The 13,388-nt window shown below is 38.2% G+C and overlaps 2 long non-coding RNA genes and 1 pseudogene across 2 annotated transcripts; 1 reads left to right on the top strand and 2 right to left on the bottom strand.

The window, feature by feature from the left end:
- The first annotated feature begins 242 nt into the window (after nt 1-242).
- On the top strand, nt 243-3,999 carry LOC113018961 (sterile alpha motif domain-containing protein 3-like; annotated as a pseudogene).
- Nucleotides 4,000-6,359: 2,360 nt separating this feature from the next.
- LOC113018966 (uncharacterized) lies at nt 6,360-7,199 on the bottom strand. Its single transcript, XR_003271890.1, has 3 exons — nt 7,142-7,199; nt 6,860-6,922; nt 6,360-6,748 (listed from the first exon to the last, which is right to left on the bottom strand). It is a non-coding gene; the product is annotated as an uncharacterized LOC113018966 (long non-coding RNA).
- A 2,393-nt stretch (nt 7,200-9,592) lies between these two features.
- LOC113018967 (uncharacterized) lies at nt 9,593-9,993 on the bottom strand. Its single transcript, XR_003271891.1, has 3 exons — nt 9,931-9,993; nt 9,758-9,773; nt 9,593-9,678 (listed from the first exon to the last, which is right to left on the bottom strand). It is a non-coding gene; the product is annotated as an uncharacterized LOC113018967 (long non-coding RNA).
- Nucleotides 9,994-13,388: the final 3,395 nt, after the last annotated feature.

The raw sequence follows: 13,388 nt of genomic DNA, 5'->3' as shown, positions 1-13,388 counted from the left end.
CCCCCCCCCTTATTTTTAAGCTGCTTTAAGAACAATGAATTTATTTGAAAGAAAAAAAAGTAAAAATGCATTTAAAAAATTTTTTAAGAGAGTGTTTTTTTTTAAGTATAACTATTTGGATGAATTACAAAAAAGCACCCTTATTGAACTCGGAGTGCGAGTTGAGCCCATCCTCACAACATCAAACAAAAGTAGAAGAAGAAACTCAACGAATAGCTGGTGGATTCTAGAATTTTCTGTAAATGCAGCGGGTGCCATTTTGTTTTATCAACGGAGGGAGATGGATTACGAACTTGCAAGTCCTGGTGTGCTCTGTTCACTTTCAACCGAGGAACTCTTAACAAAAATACAAGAGTGGGGCTTAGATGTCACCGAAGCTGAAGCTCAGCATTTCAGAGGTAAGTTTTATTTAAAGAAAAATGTAGCGTAATTACTAATTATTGGTTTAGCCTAGCTTAACGTATATTAGCAATTTAGCTAGTTTCGGCACTCTCTTAGCTCAAATTATGTCTTTTTACAAACGTTTTTACAAACGTTTCATGTGTAAAGTTGAGGTCACAGTTCTGAAAAATGTGTACACATAGTATTTGTATAAGTTTGAACTTATATATGTGGTTCGGCCACAGTCTATGGGTTCGGTAACCCCTGCGCAGCGGAACGGCGCGAAATTTGATTCCCTGGTAGCTGAATGCAGTTTACCTCAGTTTGTACTACCATTTATCTTGCAGACAATGAGGTTGATGGTGACACAGTTGACTGCGGTCTTACTGAGACTATGGTTGCATACCTTTTCCAAGGATCCTTCAAAAAGCAGGTTAAATTCAACCAATTTGTGTCAAGGATGAAGGAATCTCCAGTGACGCTGACTCTACAGACTGTCTCTCCAGAAGACTGGCAACCATCTACTTCGTCAACTTCAATAAGGTATTTTCTTATTTATAATGAAGTTAGTATGTCTGAAACATACATGTTGGCTGTTATACACTTTTAGGATTTAGTTAATATGATCATTGTTTCTACCATATGTATTGTTACTGTAGTGTTTTATACTTCAATTCATGCAATAAAAACAAACGCTTAACTGTTTTCACAGCAATGAAAATACTTTGAGACTACCAGCGTCTTTTGAAATTCCAAGATTTCCCAAAAATCTCCAACTAAAACTGGACAACAAAGAACCGTGCCATAAAAATCCAAGGGACAGACACACAATAATCAGAGTTCTATATGAAGCTGTGGCACAGTATACTATGTAAGTTAATCAGGGTAATGTTAGCTTGTTGCTTTAGAAAAAGCTGAATCTGTCATATTGAAAATAAACGCTACATTACTAAGAAACAATAACTGACACTTGATAAAGTTTGCTTGTCAGCAGTTGCTCTAACACTTATGTTTCTTCTGATATTACAGGTATCCCACAAATTCTGAATATGTGCAAGCTGTGAAGACGCTGGTAATGAAGTATCCTTTCCTCAAGGATCGTGAGGGAAATGGTTATGTAAGTTAAATTTAAAATTTGCATAAGGTTCCTTCAAGATTACAAAGTAAAAGTGAAGCTTTTTTCAATCTTGTTTTGTTAGTAAGACAATCTGTAGCCTCTCAGTAGGTTTGTATGAAGTATGTTTACTGATTCTTTGTTGGGTGTATTTTGTGTAGATTGTTTTTACAGTAACTTATGTTTCTGTTCAACAAGCACACATGGCATATGTCTTTGAGACGTAAATTCAAATCAGAGCGGGCACCACTAGTCGACAGTGAGGCAGTGAGGCGTTGTAAGGAGAAGTTTGGTTCTACGAGGAGAGGGCAGCCTAATAAATGTCAATGAACAAGTCAGAGAAATGTTTGTCAGGTTGGTGTGAGGGACATCTTGAGCTATAAAATGTTCTTGCCTCTGTTATTACATCTAAAACTAAGGATTAGGGATGCAACTGTACCCCTTTTTTTTTTTCAAACCGAAACAATACCAATACTTGGATTAGAGCACTTGCTAATACAAAGTACCAGTGCTAATACTTCTACCTCACAAAATATTATTAATTAGAAGGCGCTAAAAGAGGGTGAACTAGATTAAAAAAAAAAACAAAAAAAAAAACATTTTAAATATGACTCCAAAACTAAAATTTCAAGTTAACAATTAAGATTTTATGTGAAATTATTTCAGAGTTTCCATATTTTAAATATTGGTTCATGGTATCGGTTAACTTTAACCGATACGAGTTCTTTGTGATGCACAGATCGTGTCAGCTCTAATTGTATATTTAGTCTTATGTTGGGTTTCTAATCTGTTTTGACTTTCTCTTCTCACTCTTGCTTTCTTTCAAGGGACCATGCGTCCAAGGAGAGGATTTATTATCCATAGACGCCCACTTAAAGGTCTTACAGTGCCAATATCAGAAGATGCAACCAGATACGATGGTGGTTCATAACCGTGTGCAGCAAACGTTTGCTTGGCGGCAGAAAGAAATTGCAAATGGTATGCCTGTGGAGGATGTGTTGAAGAAGTACCCCTTCTTAGGGATGCCTACTGGTGTAAGTCAGAAAGCTGAATTGAACTTGGAAATAGCTGTCACATTTAACATGTTTATAGTAGTAAATTTTATTTGCCCTTGACCTTGTTTTCTTCATCTGTCCCTCTTTCCTTTTTTCGTATGTTCATGTAACTTCTTACAGTATTGTTGTTAAATTCTATAAAAAAAATAATTATGCAGCACCATACATAATTAATATCAACTTTAGATTATTTCATTTTCATACACTGTTATTTTGTACTGAAAATGAATTTTTTTACTTGTAGCTGTGCAACGAACTCGGGTGGATCCAACCAACAACGGGTAATGTAAGCCAGCGATTTCGTGAAGGGCTCTCATGTGTTGCAGCAAAGGTGATTGACCTTACACAAGGGAAAACCCCACTCTACCAGCTCTACCTTGATGCAAGAGAGGAGCTCTCACTGATGACCTACCGGGTATTCGCTTTTTTTTTTTTTTTTTTACTTCAAGGCTTCCATTTTATATAATTTTTATAGGTAACTGGAAATGCCAGATAAAATGCATGGGTGATCTTGTGTTTTGTTGTTCTTTTGGCAGATCTTGACACAAGGGCTGCACTTTTATTCCTGCCATACGTCTTCAAGGAGAAACTGGATCTCTTTGTCATACTTGGAGAGGTGTGTGTATTAAAATATTTAGTCTATATAAAAGGAAAACAAATGTATCTTTTGTTAAGAGACTAATATATTGCTTTCCTCTACCTTCTCTTTTGACTTCAAAGGTTCATCCTAAAACCCCCTATCCAACTGTTCAGCTACTTCATGAAGACTGGAAACCAGTGTTCTCCAGAAGCGCTCCAAACATTGTGAAGTTGGATGGCAGTGAAGTGTGCAGAAGCTCGTGTATTTTTGAAGGAATCATCTCTTCTTTCTGCTTGTATTTTGTCTTCAACCTTGCTTATCCAAAACATCTGAAGAACACCCTGATTTTTCTCCAAAAGTACATTGTGAAAATAGATGAGGGTGAGGACCGGCCTCTGCCAATTACAGTCACCAGACAAATAAATCTTCTGTATTGACCACCATGCCTCAGCCATATCAGTGCTCCAAATGTGGCAGAAGAACCTTTAGTTTGACAAAGCTTATTCAGCACATAGGACTTATTCATTCCCATGATGCCAATTTTGATATAACCTGTGGACTCAGTGACTGCTGTTCTTCCTTCAAAAAATATGAATCTTTCAGACGACATGTGTATAGGAAACACAGAGAACAGGTGTTGTGTTAATATTGACACAATGTGGGTCTTTTGTGGAAAAATTCTCATTCCTCTGTTATATGACAACCATTTTCATTCATACAGTGTTAGAGTTGATAGTGAATGGACGTTGCTAAAACCTGGACAGGAAATTGATGTTGCAGCTTATGACACATACTCTGTTGATAACAGTTTGTATGTAACAGTTAAGCAATGTATTTAAGAAGGTAATAAATGTGACAAGTATTTTTGACTTTATCTTCAATTTTTCAAATCTTGAGAGGAAAAATATAGGAAATCTGTGTGTAGATACTGAACCTTTAGAAAGACATTTTTGTACTCCTTTTAAGGGTTCTTTTTTGTACTTTATACTAAGGGTACAATTTTGCCCTTTAAAGTACAGGTTTGACGTGTAAAAGGTACAAATTACAAGGGTACAAATCAGTACCCACAGTTTAGGGTACAGAACGGTACCTTAGAGGGTACCACCCCAGTGACAAGCCATTGTACCCCTATAGGTACATTTCTGTACTTTAATTTCTGAGTGTGTGTGATTGGGGTTGTTGTTGATATGTGTGCTAAATTTGTCCACCCCTACAAACAGTCACGTGTTAGAGAGCACAGCTCATGCAGTGAAAACCTTGTGTGCTGTCCATGGTGCTGAAATAATAACAGTATAATGAATTTAACATTACTATTTGTTATGTTGTGTTCAATAATACAAGATTTGGTATCAATCTGATACCAAGTAAATACAGGGCCTGTATCGCTGATACTGATATTAGTACCAATACTTTTTAATAATTAAGGTACATGATCATTGTCACTATAGTTCTGAATGAATTTTCATCACCTTTAAGACAGCCAGGTTGCCTCTTTGGTGAAATTGCAGCAGTGCATAAAGGAGAGAAACACAAAGTAAAGTATTAAGTTCATTATACTTGTAAGGAGAAACAACGTGTTGATTGACCAGGTGGACTGGGAGACCACGACAGATACAATACATTCTACGTGGATCAATGTCTCCCTCTATTGGCCACCAGCTGTAAACACAGTCCTGTGATTGTACTTGGAAGCTGTTCAGAGTCTGACATGGGAAATATGGGACAAGGAACTATATCTGTATATCCACACTGACACTTAACTTTATTTACCATGAGCCCACCCGCTGGTGGGCCCATGGTAAATAAAGTTAAAGTTTTTTTTTCTTCAAACCTCTTCCACCCACTTAATTAGCAGTGGTTGATGAAAGCTGAAAATTACGGAGCCCCGCAAGGGACAAAAAGAGAAAAAAAATGAAAATGACCTAAGATGAACCTTCGTGAGCGCTCGCAGAACTTTTGCGAGACCCCGTGCTTACTAACTGACATCACACTCATTCATAGCATGCATAGATGCATCAGAGAGCAACTTAGAGGTTAGTATCTTGCCCAAGGATACTTGGCATGCACACTGGAGGAGCCAAGGATCGAACTGATCAGTAGATGACCTGCTCTTCCTCCTGAGCTACAGCCACCCCCCTGTTCTTCTGAGGAAAGAAATGCTGGCAGCTCTGCTCTGTGTGGCAGGTTAAATATATTGGCAATGCTGAGGTCTTATTGAGTCAGTAGAGGGCGCTCTGGTGAATTGTTGTGAATTCAACAGACAGCCTGCAGAAAGCCCTGCGCATGTGCAGCTCAGCAGTAAATAAAACAGCCTCCCAGAATTGGCTACATCTGTGACTTCAGTAACACTTTAACATAAATACTAGTGAGCATTAGTGATGTATAAGCAAATATTGACTTAATCTCTCATAAAGCTTTTCTCCTGCATTACTACACTTTAGTGTGTAATTTATAAACACAGGCAACCACATTATTCTTTATTAAAAATATGTTATATGCTTAAGTAATGTCTGATGTTATAAATGATGATGTAATGATTTTTAAATAATGTATTACATGAAGTACAAACCTATTAATGTGGTTCATGGGGTCATTTTGAATTAACATTTGGACAACAGAAAATGTTGTCCAATGTTGCAGCACGGTGGCACGGTGGTTAGCACTGTTGCCGCACAGCAAGAAGGTCCTGAGTTCAATTCCAACATCAGGCCGGGGTCTTTCTGTGTGGAGTTTGCATGTTCTCCCCGTGTCTGCGTGGGTTCCCTCCGGGTACTCAGGCTTCCTCCCACCGTCCAAAGACATGCAGCTTGTGGGGATAGGTTAATTGGATAACCCAAATTGTCACTAGGTGTGAATGTGTGAATGAATGTGAGTGCGAATGGTTGTTTGTCCCTGTGTGTTAGCCTTGCGACAGACTGGCGACCTGTCCAGGGTGTACCCCGCCTCTCGCCCTATGACAGCTGGGATAGGCTCCAGCGCCCCTCGCGACCCTGAAAAGGATAAGCGGAAGCGAATGGATGGATGGAAAATGTTATAGACTAAATTTAACATTACAGTCTCCTGTAGTGGAAGCTGCTGTTAACCTCTTGTTGTGTTGTTAGTGTGGAAATAATCTTACACACTGAACCAAAATCAACATAAAACATTCAAATGTAAAAATACTTTACTCTCTACCTTCTAACTATACACGTAGAAAATTATAAATTAGGAAAAAAAAAAATACATGAAACATATTTATTGCATTTAAATTCATACAGTACCGATCATATCATTTGTATCAATTTAGACCAATAAAGATATTTGTTGTTGCCCATACCATTACGTCCTAATGTGAGTCGTCCTATCAGATACTAAAGATCACGTTTCAAACTTTCTTCTCACTGCTCTTTAACAAAAGTTTTAAGAATGAATATAAGAAATACCTGACTATAACGCACAAAACTCAAATCTGAATATACCTCCATTTACTTTTTGCTATAAGTAAGTATATGATATTATGATGTAATATTGTAACTGTACATAAAGCTGAGCATGTCTGATATTTGGGCAGCAGAGGAGCAAGAGTGGCTTCATAAAAAGCTTCTTCTTGGCTTTGCTGCTACAGCTCTCCTCACTGACCTGTAAGACAAGCACAAAAAGACAAAGTGATTTCCAACATGTAAAGATATTATGAGCTGAAGACATTTAATAATGTGAAGAATAAATCAGCCTGCATGGCAGCAGAATTACTGAGAGAGCTTCCTGATGTGACTTCAGAATAAACTCCTGCATCAGCTGCAGGACTTGATTTTCCTGTGAATGAAGAGAAGATCATTGAAAACAATAATATCATTAACCAGGAGGAAACTGGATGTCTCCACTAATGCAAAGACAATTGAGTATGATAGATTTTAATCAGCTGATGAATTGTGAATACATAAATACAAATATTAATATAAACAGATTTACATTTTAAGAGCAGATAAACATGATGAACAATATTCAGTGGAGATGATGGCAGACTTTGCTCACCTTTGTTTTTCTTGGCTTTTTCTTTTTTGGGCTGTTTGACCTCAGCATACATCAGACTGTCTAAAAGAGACGTCAGAGCTCAGGACACATTTGTTCAGCACAGATATGATGACAAGAACATTACAGAGTAAAAACATGAGAGAAACAGTTTAGTTCGGGGACATATAGATGGACAATACCATACTGTACAATAACAATATCATTCTGTATATGAAGCAGACAAACTTACACTAAACTCTGAACGGCCCTCGATGTGTATAAGATTCAACTCTGGTGATGTGTAGTGTGTAGAAGCTAAGCTTGGTAAGTGTGTTGGAGTCAAATTGTTAAATGTTGTCATTGTGTTACTTAAATTTGTAAGTCTTAGTTCAAGCAGCATGATCAAAGACATTCCTTTACCTCTGACCAGTTTGTTGGTGGGGGAGACTGTCAGGTTTATATAGTGGATTGTCATTTATGCTTAGAAATATTTACTCATATATGCTTAGAGTTGTATAATCAATATCATGTTGGTAGAGGTTTCATCCTTAGCAGTCTGCAAAGACATTGTGTGCATTCCAGTGTTCTGGCATTCACACCCACACCCTGGGAGCATAGGAGAGGTCGTACCTTGTCTTATTGTTTTATGGTAGGATAAACGTAGCTATGTCAGTTTTAGTCTAAGTGCCTGGACTTCCAGGCCAGCAGGTTTAGGGAAGTCTTTATGGGGTCACACTCTGACCACACACACACACACACACACACACACACACACACACACACACACACACACACACACACACACACACACACACACACACACACACAAGGTACTCTTTGTTTGTATGTAGACATCATAGGTTAAATGAAGCTATGTATATTCCTGTAACCTCAATAAAAGAGCAGTGTTACGGGGGAGCAGACGACAGTCTGACGGAGGTCAAGTGGGCGGAACGACATCTGGCTCCGGCTCGGTCTCCCTCATGCATGAGTAACACAACGAACTTTGCCTACTCGTGTCTTGTTTTTGCTGTGTAGTAAATTGTCTTGAACGTTCCACCGAATAGGTTTATGCTACAAACCTATCAGAGACTGTAGTGTTTTATTGTAGTGACATCTATGTGAGGATTCTGTTTGTTGTTTAGTAGATTTCCTGCTTTTATGATCCTTTTGTGAGCAGGAGGTCACACAAACGCACACACTCAAACACATACACACACCCACACACAAACACACACACACACACACATTCTCGCACATGCATACACGTGCACATATAGTGCCTTGTCTGTTGTAACTATAGGGGGGGTTTACAATAGGAGGTGCTTGTGTGTACTGTAACTGTTTTCAATAAAAAAGCGGCAAGCGGAGGCCTAAGTTGGGGTCATTTTGCGGTTGGATTGAGAGTGCTTTCTGAGACACCGACCAGGGCCTCTCTTGCGCAAGTAAAATAGATCGATCTCTGATTGTCTTCTTTCTTTCATTAACGAGAATATGTTTCTAAACTAGCGGGGCCTGTGGAAGCGCAGACCCAACAAGTGAATAACTAAACTCCATGTTGACCTATAATTACCTGCAATATAATGATGTGATGACACGTTCAAGTACAAACACTGAATGAGACTGTTGTGACTGTACCTGCAGCTCCCATCTTCACCTCAGAGTAAACAGCACTCTGCTCTGCTTTATGATGCTTCCCTGTGAAGATGATCAGATTAATGAAAATAATTATTTTTAAATATTGTAAAAACTTTCTAAATGATTTTTTTTTTCATTTATACTGTCCTGTGTACTCACTCTTCTTTCCGACATTTGTAATATCAATACAAGAGTATGTGACATGGGTGACATCTTGGGGTTCATTTGTAACTAAAATGTAAAAAAAAATGTAGTTACTTGTAAATATGTTGCACTCAGTCTCCTCAAATCCAAAATTTGTTTTATTTGTTTACTATGTCTCTTTCCAATATTAAAAAATGTATTTAATCATTTTCAGTGTCATTTTCAGTGTTTCCTACTTGTGTGACCAATTCACTGAGTTTACCAAACAGAAACATTAACATATTAATCATTTAATAAAATATTAATATGCATATTTCAAAGATAAGTGCAAAAACAGAAGAACCTTCTGTGGTACTGTCTGAGTCAAATCCAGGACTGTCAGATATTTTCAGAGCATGAACCCATCACGGTGTTACTGTTTGTGTTGGTCTGATATGAAACAACAACATTTGTGGATTCTTTCAGTCGAGTTAAAGATACAATCAGGTTGTAAAATCCTGTTTGTTTCTGATCGTTTGTGCATGTAGTCAGTTGGTTATTTGGATGTTTGTCCAACTGGATTTTGATAAATGTTCTTTGAAAAGCTGCTGAGCACAAACTGAACCTAAGAAATGTTCCTGTTAATGGAGACTGAATGAAAAGTCAATATTAATAATGATAATAAAGATCGGTTTAAGTGCTGACCAGGATGAACAGAGTTGTGTTCATGAGTTTCATTCTGGTTGACTCCATGATTTGTGGAGGAGCCCGGACTGTGACTCTCAGACTGGATCCACCTGAAACAGGAAATAAACACAATGAACTCAAAAGTAACTGATGTTTGTTTAAAATGATAATTAAAAGTATTTTACCAACCTGGTGAAGCAGGAATCTGTGAAAGAGACAAATGTTATTACACATGTTTGTCGTGTAAATTGCTCCACATTTATTTTGTGTCATGAGATCAGAAAACATGTATATGTGTGAATAATTAAAGTGTGTATAGTAAATAAACTCTCTAATACAGCATGAAAAGAAGAGGCTCTTACACTTGGACTGTCTGCAGCGATACAACAAGAGCAGGAGAATAATAATGAGAGAGACTCCACAAAGAAACAGAAAAGAAGACCAGACACCAGCGAGGGAGGATAAGAAGGACAGACGCAACAACATTGTCATCCCCTATGTAGCCGGTGTATCAGAGAAACTCAGGAGAGTTTTCTCCAAGCATGACATCCCAGTGTATTTCAGACCCAGCAACACGCTCAGACAGAAACTGGTTCACCCGAAAGACAAAACGCCAAAACACAAACTTAACAATGTGGTGTATGCTGTACAGTGCAGCGAGGAATGCCCAGACCTCTACATTGGAGAGACCAAACAGCCACTTCACAAGCGCATGGCACAACACAGAAGAGCCACCTCCACAGGACAAGACTCAGCAGTCCATCTGCATCTTAAGGATAAAGGACACTCTTTCGAGGATGCCAATGTTCACATTTTGGACAGAGAGGACAGATGGTTCGAAAGAGGAGTGAAAGAAGCCATCTATGTCCACTGTGAGCGACCATCTTTGAACAGAGGCGGGGGTTTACGACACCAACTCTCTGCCATCTATAATCCAGTTTTGAGATCCCTTCCCAGACGCCTTAACGCCCACTCACATCCTGGGCCATCTGATCTCAGGAATTCGCATGATAAGGTGGGGCCAGGTTTCACAATGAACACATCCGAAACTCTGGCTGATTGGGACCCACACCCAGTTTCCCACCTTGGCTCAGGCGATTAGAGGATCATCAGGGGGTCCTTTTGTCCCTCTGTGGGGGGTCACTCCCACTAGGTTTATATCTGGGACTCTCCACCATTTGACCTTAGAACTGAAGAAACTTCTCGGATGAGAGGTGAAACGTCTTCAAGCAACTTAAAGAAGTCCAGACGCTTTTCTTTCCAAGCTCCTTTGACTACGATGACCTGGATGACTGAGAACCTTCACAGACATACTGCCCCCTACTGGTATGATTGAAATTTGTCCTATCAGTGTGGTTCTGGGTTTACTTGCTTTTGAGGTTACAGAAAAAAGTAAATTAGATTGTCATTTGCTTCAGAAATAACTTTGTTATAGAAACAATCACACTTTACATATTCACTCAGTCATTTAGCTTCAAGCAATCCTTGTTGGGACAAAATAAGACTGACAGCTTTTTAAATTGCTTTTAATTATTTATTCATTCTTTTGGAATTATGAGATACTTAGTTCAGTTTTATTACTTTGTTCATGGTCCTTTTTGTTTTCAGTTTGTCTTTGTTTCGTATCTTTGTTCTGTCTTCACCGTATCCTGTTCAAAAAAGGGTTAATATTGGGTGAAATGGAAAATGGATCTTGGCCTTCTCCAGTCTGAATTTGTCATCCTTTTGGTTCTGAATGAAGTCTGATGAAGACCTATTGGCTGTTTTGCTGAACTTATGATACCTTTGGATAGATCCACATTGCCGGCAGGGTAAATCCAGGTTCACCCACTGAGACTCGTGTAGGTTATTTTCAGTGAAATTATGTTCAGATTCTGAATTTCAGACTTTGTATCTGTCATGGCTGTGTGCAGGCAGGCAGGAAAAAGGACCTAAAATGCAGGACTCACGGAGGCAAAGGTGAACTCAAAATATACAGTTCTATTGCAGGTTGCAGACTGGACAGAAAACTAGCTATACTGGGGAGAAATAAACTAACAGACAGGCAAGCAGGTAAACAGAACACGCAGGGCGTATATACACAGAGACCTAATCAGGGAATGGGAAACAGGAGGGAGACACAGCTGGGAGAATAAAACAGGAAACAAATCACAAAGACGTAAACTTGATGCTGAACTAAACCTAGAATAATAATCAAAATAGCACAACTTAAAGAACCAGAACATAAATCCTAATACAGAAATATACCAAAATATAAAAAACTGAAAAAGCTGGGTCAAAATGACCCAGAACCGTGACAGTATCTTTAAAATTTTCTTTAACAGCTTTTAATGACTGAATCTGAGTCTCCGAACAAATTCATCATGAAATGTTCAGAACACAGGCTGTCATTTAAAATAAACATTTAAAAACTCACTTAAAATAGATTTATTTCAGTTTTAGAGACTTAAAATAATTTGAGCCAATATTTATATCTTCAAGATAAAACTGTAACAGACATTCTTCCATCAGCGTAACGGTTTGTAACACAACAAATAATTTATCATTGATCAGCTGGTTCAAATTTAGCAAGGGAAATAGTGTTAAAGAAGAATTAAACTCACCAGTTTCTGTAATGGTGACTTCATTCACTGTAATGGTGACTGGATCTCCTCTCCCTCCTCTGCAGTGGTACAGACCTCCTTGTGAGACATTAATTGTTTCATTTTCTTTCATGAATTGAATTTCAGAAGAGACTGAATCACGTCTGAACCAGTCAAACTTCCAGCCAGCAGAGCCCTCCACAGAGCAGCTCAGTGTCACACTGCCCCCTGCTGGTATGATTGAACTTTGTGCCGTCAGTGTGGCTCTGGGTTTACTTGCTGTTGAAGCTGCAGGAAAAAGTACATTAGATTGTCACTTGCTTCTGGAAGAATCTATCTCTATATCTCTCTCTATCTCTCTCTATATCTCTATCTCTATATGTAGAGAGAGAGAGAAAAAATATTATACATATTTGTGTAATATTGACATACATGTGAAGCAAAGAACTAAATATTTCTCACCATCAGCATTTTCACAGAGGAGTGTACTAAGCACTAAGATAAAGATTAAAACTTTATCAGGATCAAACTGACAGATAAATCAAACATGATGAGGCATTTATTTAATAAATTGTCACATGGTATAGTAAATCATTGTCAAAAATTTAGACAGGCTAAAAACTTGACAACAAAACAACAACTACAAAAAGTTGTTAGTAGAAAATGTTATTGCAATGAGTCCAAAATGCAGCAGTGTATCCGACATAAGGCCCAAGGGACCAGCAACATTTTGCTTTTAGAATCATAGAATTAAAAAGTTTTAAACAGTGACAGACTCTAATGCTCACAGATTGGAAACATTTCATTACATTTCATTGGTGCCAGTGACATAATATCAGAAATATACTTACAGAATAATCCTGCCATGCAAAACAAGGTGTACCCCATCATCACATCCACACATGCCCCACTCAAATCCTCACCAAACTCCATCTAATTATTTTTCCTTTGAATAATTAATAAATGCAGAAGAAAGAGATGCTACATTTAATGCAGATAAGATCAGACTTTTTCTCCAGCTTCTTCTGACTGTGGCCTCTGTGCTTCCTTTTTATACAAACCTCAGACAGCTCCTGTAGCTTTGACCACAGCAGCTGTGTGACGTGTTTAGATTTCCTGTGTATTGCAAATCTTTTTCTTTTTTTTCCTTGTGATGTTAACTTTCTCTGTAATATAAAAATGTGTTGTGTTGTCAGGTGACATATTTTGCCAGGTCATAATTTTTCTCAGTATTCTTC

Source organism: Astatotilapia calliptera, chromosome 3 (assembly GCF_900246225.1).
Source record: "Astatotilapia calliptera chromosome 3, fAstCal1.2, whole genome shotgun sequence".
Taxonomy (NCBI): Eukaryota; Metazoa; Chordata; class Actinopteri; order Cichliformes; family Cichlidae; genus Astatotilapia; species Astatotilapia calliptera.
This window is presented reverse-complemented; position numbering and strand designations above follow the sequence as displayed.